Source organism: Nicotiana tabacum, chromosome 17, assembly GCF_000715075.1.
Source record: "Nicotiana tabacum cultivar K326 chromosome 17, ASM71507v2, whole genome shotgun sequence".
In the NCBI taxonomy this organism is placed as follows: domain Eukaryota; kingdom Viridiplantae; phylum Streptophyta; class Magnoliopsida; order Solanales; family Solanaceae; genus Nicotiana; species Nicotiana tabacum.
The window spans coordinates 142,741,875-142,747,874 of NC_134096.1; positions in this window are offsets into that span (position 1 = coordinate 142,741,875).

A 6,000-nucleotide genomic window follows, 5' to 3' on the forward strand; every position below is an offset into this window, starting at 1 on the left:
ACAAGCATGTGTTTGTTGGCTATGATACGAGTTCAAAAGGCTACAAGCTATACAACCCAAGTAGCGGCAAGATGGTGGTGAGTCATGATGTTGAATTTGATGAAGAATTGGCATGGGATTGGGAAGCTCAGGAAGAAACTTCATATGATTTTCTTCCATACTTTGGCGATGAAGAAGAACCAGAGACCATGGAACTTGTGCAGGATACAACGCCACCTCCTTCTCCAACCATTGTTGCATCTCCTTCTTCTCAACAAAGTTCAAATGAGCAACCGTAAAGGACAAAGAGCATTCAAGAGCTCTATGATGGCGTGGAAGAAGTTACTAATTTTGATTTTCTATATTGTCTCTTTGCTGATAGTGAAAAGATCAAGATGAGACAAGAAGTGCCATTGGAGCAACTTCTTAAAACTCAGGCATCCTTTAAGGATTATGGAGGTGAAAAGAGTTATCGAGGAAACGGGCGAGGCAGAGGCCGTGGTGGTCATGGAAGAGGAAGAAGTAACGGTAACAACTTCAACAATGAAGTTAAAATCCACCAGATATTCAGAGGTCGTGGTCGTGGACATATAGGAGGAAGAGGACGTGGCTACTACCAAGAAAATTATGGACAAATGTATGACAAATCCAAAATTGAGTGTTATAATTGTCATAAATTTGGCCATTACTCTTGGGAATGTCGTAGCAATGTTGAAGAAAAAGCTAACCTTGTTGACGACAAGAAAGAAGAAGTTGAGTCAACGCTGTTGATGGCACTCAAGGAAGAAGACATGGATGATTGCAGCTCGTGGTATTTGGAGAATGGAGCAAGCAATCATATGTGTGGATGCAAAGAGAAGTATGTGGAGATCAATGACACGGTGAGAGGTAATGTGTCCTTTGGAGATTCCTCAAAGGTTCAAATCGAAGGGATATGTACGATTCTGATCTCCTGTAAAGATGGTAGTCACAAGCTAATTCAAGATGTTTATTATGTGCCAAAATTAAAAAGTAATATTTTGAGTTTGGGCGAGCTTCTTGAAAAGGAATATGACATCCACATGAAAAATATGCATCTTTGGCTTAGAGATTCAAGTGGAATTCTAATTGCTAAAGTGCATATGGCAAAGAATATATTATTTTCTCTGAATCTTAAGACAATTGATGCAAACTGTTTGAAGGTTAATATGCAAGATGAATCATGGTATTGGAACATGCGATTTGGGCACTTGAATTTTGAAGCGCTCAAATCAATGGGAGAAAAGAACATGGTGCATGGGATACCATCAATCAACCATCCTAATCAATTGTGCGAAGCTTGTCTTCTTGGAAAACATGCAAGGAGGAGTTTTCCAAAGGAGACCATGTCAAGATCAACCAAACCGCTCCAGCTTGTTCACACTGATATGTGTGGGCCAATCAATCCACGTTCCTTTGGTAAAAGTAAATACTTTCTACTCTTCATTGATGACTTTAGTAGAAAGACTTGGGTTTATTTCTTGAACCAAAAATCTGAAGCTTTTGCTGCTTTTAAAAATTTCAAAGTACTTGTAGAAAAAGAAAGTGGCTATGAAATAAAAGCTTAAGGTACGATAGAGGAGGCGAATTCACTTCAAAAGAATTTAATGACTTTTGTCAATCTCATGGAATTTGTCGCCCTTTAACGATACCTTATTCACCCCAACAAAATGGAGTTGCAGAGAGAAAGAATCGAACGATTCTTAATATGGCTAGATATATGTTGAAAGCTAAAAGTATGCCCAAGGAAATTTGGGCCGAAACTGTTTCTTGTGCAGTTTATTCCAACAACAGGTCTCCAACAAGGAATGCTAGAGATCAAACCCCTCAAGAAGCATGGAGTTGAAGAAAGCCAAGTGTCAAGCACTTGAGAATCTTTGGGAGCATAGCCTATGCTCATGTGCCACATCAAGCGAGAGAAAAGCTTGACGATCGAAGTGTCAAGCATGTGTTTGTTGGCTATGATACGAGTTCAAAAGGCTACAAGCTATACAACCCAAGTAGCGGCAAGATGGTGGTGAGTCATGATGTTGAATTTGATGAAGAATTGGCATAGAATTGGGAAGCTCGGGAAGAAACTTCATATGATTTTCTTCCATACTTTGGCGATGAAGAAGAACTAGAGACCGTGGAACTTGTGCAGGATACAATGCCACCTCCTTCTCTAACCAATGTTGCATCTTTTTCTTCTCAACAAAGTTCAAATGAGCAGCCGCAAAGGACAAAGAGCATTCAAGAGCTCTATGATGGCACGAAAGAAGTTACTATTTTTGATTTTTTATATTGTCTCTTTGCTGATAGTGAACCAATGAACTTTGATGAAGCTGTTACAGACAAAAGGTGGAGACAAGCCATGGAGAAGGAGATCGAGTCAATAGAGAAAAACAACACTTGGGAGTTAATAACTCTTCCCAAGGGTCATCGTGCAATTGGAGTAAAATGGGTATACAAGATAAAGAAGAATGCTGATGGAGATGTGGAGAGATACAAGTCACGACTTGTGGCTAAAGGCTACAAGCAAAGGCAAGGCATTGACTATGAAGAAGTTTATGTACCTGTTGCCCGCATAGAGATGATTCGTTTGCTGATCTCTTTGGTGGAGCAAATGAAGTAGAAAATCCATCAACTAGACGTCAAGTCAGCCTTTTTGAATGGCTATCTTGAAGAAGAAGTCTATGTTGAACAACCATTGGGCTTCCCGGTCAAAAACCATAAAGATAAAGTGTTGCAGATGAAGAAAGCTTTATATGGATTAAAGCAAGCCCCACGAGCATGGAATGGTTCATCGACAAGTATTTTCAAGACAATGGGTTTACTCGTTGTCTCCATGAATATGCTCTTTACTTTAAAGTTCATACTAATGGAGATATCTTGCTTGTTTGTCTTTATGTTGATGATCTTATTTTCACGGGTAATAACCCAAATTTGTTTGAAGCTTTTAAGAAAGATATGTCCCGTGAGTTTGAGATGACAGATGTAGGGCTCATGTCATACTACCTAGGCCTAGAAGTGAAGCAGATGGAAGATGGAATTTTCATCTCTCAAGAAAGCTATACGAAGGAGATCTTGAAGAAGTTCAACATGCTCGATTGCAACCCCGTGAACACACTGATGGAGAGTGGGACAAAATTGTCCAAGTTTGATAAAGGAGAAAATGTTGATCCCACACTTTTCAAAAGTCTTGTGGAAAGTTTGAGGTACTTGACTTGTACCAGGCCAGATATACTCTTTGCAGTTGGAGTAGTAAGCCGCTTCATGGAAGCTCCTACCTCCACTTATTTGAAAGTCACTAGAAGAATTCTTCATTATCTAAAAGGTACGATTGACTTTGGGCTATTTTATTCTTCTTCTAGTGATTTCAACCTTATGGGATTTTGTGATAGTGATTATGCAGGAGATATTGATGATAGAAAAAGCACAACTGGTTTTGTGTTTTTCTTGGGTGATTCTGTTATTTCTTGGAGTTCAAAGAAATAATCCATTGTTACTCTCTCGACTTGTGAAGCTGAATATATAGCAGCAACATCTTGTACATGTCATGCTATTTGGCTGAGAAGATTATTGAAGGAGCTCAATTTATCACAAATTGAAGCTACAAATATTTGTATTGATAACAAATCCGCACAGGCACTAGCCAAGAATCTGGCATATCATGATCGAAGCAAGCATATAGATACAATGTATCACTTCATCAGAGAATGCATTGCCATGAAGGCAGTCAAGCTCAAATATGTGAAGTCTCATGATCAGGCTGCATATATCTTCACAAAGCCTCTCAAGTTTGAAGATTTTCAAAGGTTGAGATCAAGACTTGGAATGACCAAGAAAATTCAAAATTAAGGGAGAGATTTTTGGGACCAATCCCTAAATAAAATAAACAATTAGAAAAGAGGAAAATGAAAAGAAAGATATGTGATTGGTTGAAACAAAGAAGAGTGGGTTGCTAGAAAAGAAAGAGATTTGATTGGTTGTAATAAAGAAAAATGGGCTGTTGTAAACTTGGACGATTGTAACCAATTTGCAATCTTGCAAATTGGCAAGTAGACAACAAAATAGATTTTTTGGTGAGCATTCATTCAACTATAAATAGGGGAGGATGTTGCCTAATTTAAACACACCAAAAACAAAGAGAAGCTAAGCAGAAAGCAAAGCAGTGAGAGTAATCCACAAATTGTTGTCTATGAGATAAATAGTGAGTGGCAGTATTATTGTAGTAAGGTATTTTAAAATAAAGAGTGTTATTTCTTTCGAAGTTGTAGTAGTCTCTTGACACTACTAAGTTGTAATATTATAGTGGTAATATTGCTCCGCTCGGGTATTGTATTTTACCCCGTTAAAAAATTTAGTATTATTGTTACTCTCTTTTGTTATTATTATTTGCCGTGGATATTATTCCTGGGCGGGATATATTTATTTTCCCAACAGAATCTGCCCGAGGAGGGGCTCGCGTCTGGTTAACTAGTTGGTAAGGCAATAGCTTACTAAAGCGATGATCAGTAGCTGGTCCGAAAGGATGATCAACCACACTAGGACTGAGACACGACCCAGACTCCTAGGGAGGCAGCAGTCGGGAATTTTTCGCAATGGGCAAAAGCCTGACGGAGCAATGCCGCGTGGAGGTAGAAGGCCCACGGGTCGTGAACTTCCGTCCCAATTCACGTGAAGATGTTTGAGTTTCGAGAGTCAAATGAATAATATGTTGCTTATAATTTTTTCATATGCTTTTTGAAACGTAGTTTTCAAATATGTAAATTTTATTTCGAAAAGTTAAAACGTTCTATGTCCAAATGCATGGTCAAATTAAAAGGTTTAAATCTCGAAAAGCGAAAAATATCACTTAAGTTGGGACAGAGGGAGTATTAATTTTTAATTAAGTTTTCAAAATTAGTTTTAGCTTTCAAATTATTCAATATTTATAACTCCAACGTGAATTGCCTTCTCTATTTGGTGCATCTCATTATATTTTTATAGCTCATGCTTGTCTTGTCCTCCGTTTATGTATTTATCAACGAAACCTTTTGGTATTCTTTAGTTGTACTTAGTCCGCTTGGACCTGCCACGTCGTATGATAGATGTTGAAGCACTTGGCTAGGGGCAGATTCAAGTAGACTCAGTTGGTGAGCCTTGATTCTTTCCAGTATTGTCGATATTCTTTTCAGACCTTTAATTGTTATTAGACATTTATATGAATTCCGGGGAATACCTTTGAAGACACATATACCCGAATTTTTTAGATAGAGGTTCATAACTTGTCATAGTGGGTTTAGATTTCGGGAATGCTTATTCGTCAAATATTGTTAAACAATTTTCAGTTATCTATCATTTAAGGATTGTCAAACTCTAATATACTTATTATCCTCAGTATGGGTTAGTACTGGTGGGTGGCAGTTTGGGGGCGTGACATATTGGACACCATGTAAATTGTAATTAAGCTTTCGCCAATACGAAGTCAAGTAACTTGGATGGATACTTTACTCGTGATATATATTGTCATTATTTATTTTTAAACAAAAAAGAGGATTTGGTTCAGTGTTCGGAATAGAATAAAACTCTATTTGCATAAACTCAAAGAAGTCATCTAAGACCTAATTGACGTTGGGTTCTTATATATATATTGGTTCAGTGTTCGGAATAGAATAAAACTCTATTTGCATAAACTCAAAGAAGTCATCTAAGACCTAATTGACTTTGGGTTCTTATATATATATATATGAGGGTTGTTACCCTAAGAAATCAGCATCACTTATTTATCTTCCTTCCATGTGGTGAGGGTTATTACCATGGAGAGTTCCTCAGGCCAAAGACATAGATTACTGCTCGTGTGCGTAAAATCTGCTTGTTTTAATACAAAAAAGAATGGAAATTTCTACGTAAAAATTTCCATCCTCGAAAACCAGTTACAGTCCCAAACAATCACGTCCCAATCTAACAAAGTCAGTTCTTCCTACAATGTTACACTGAAAAGCAAGATTTTTTTTGTTGTTCCAGAAAAAGAATCAGTTT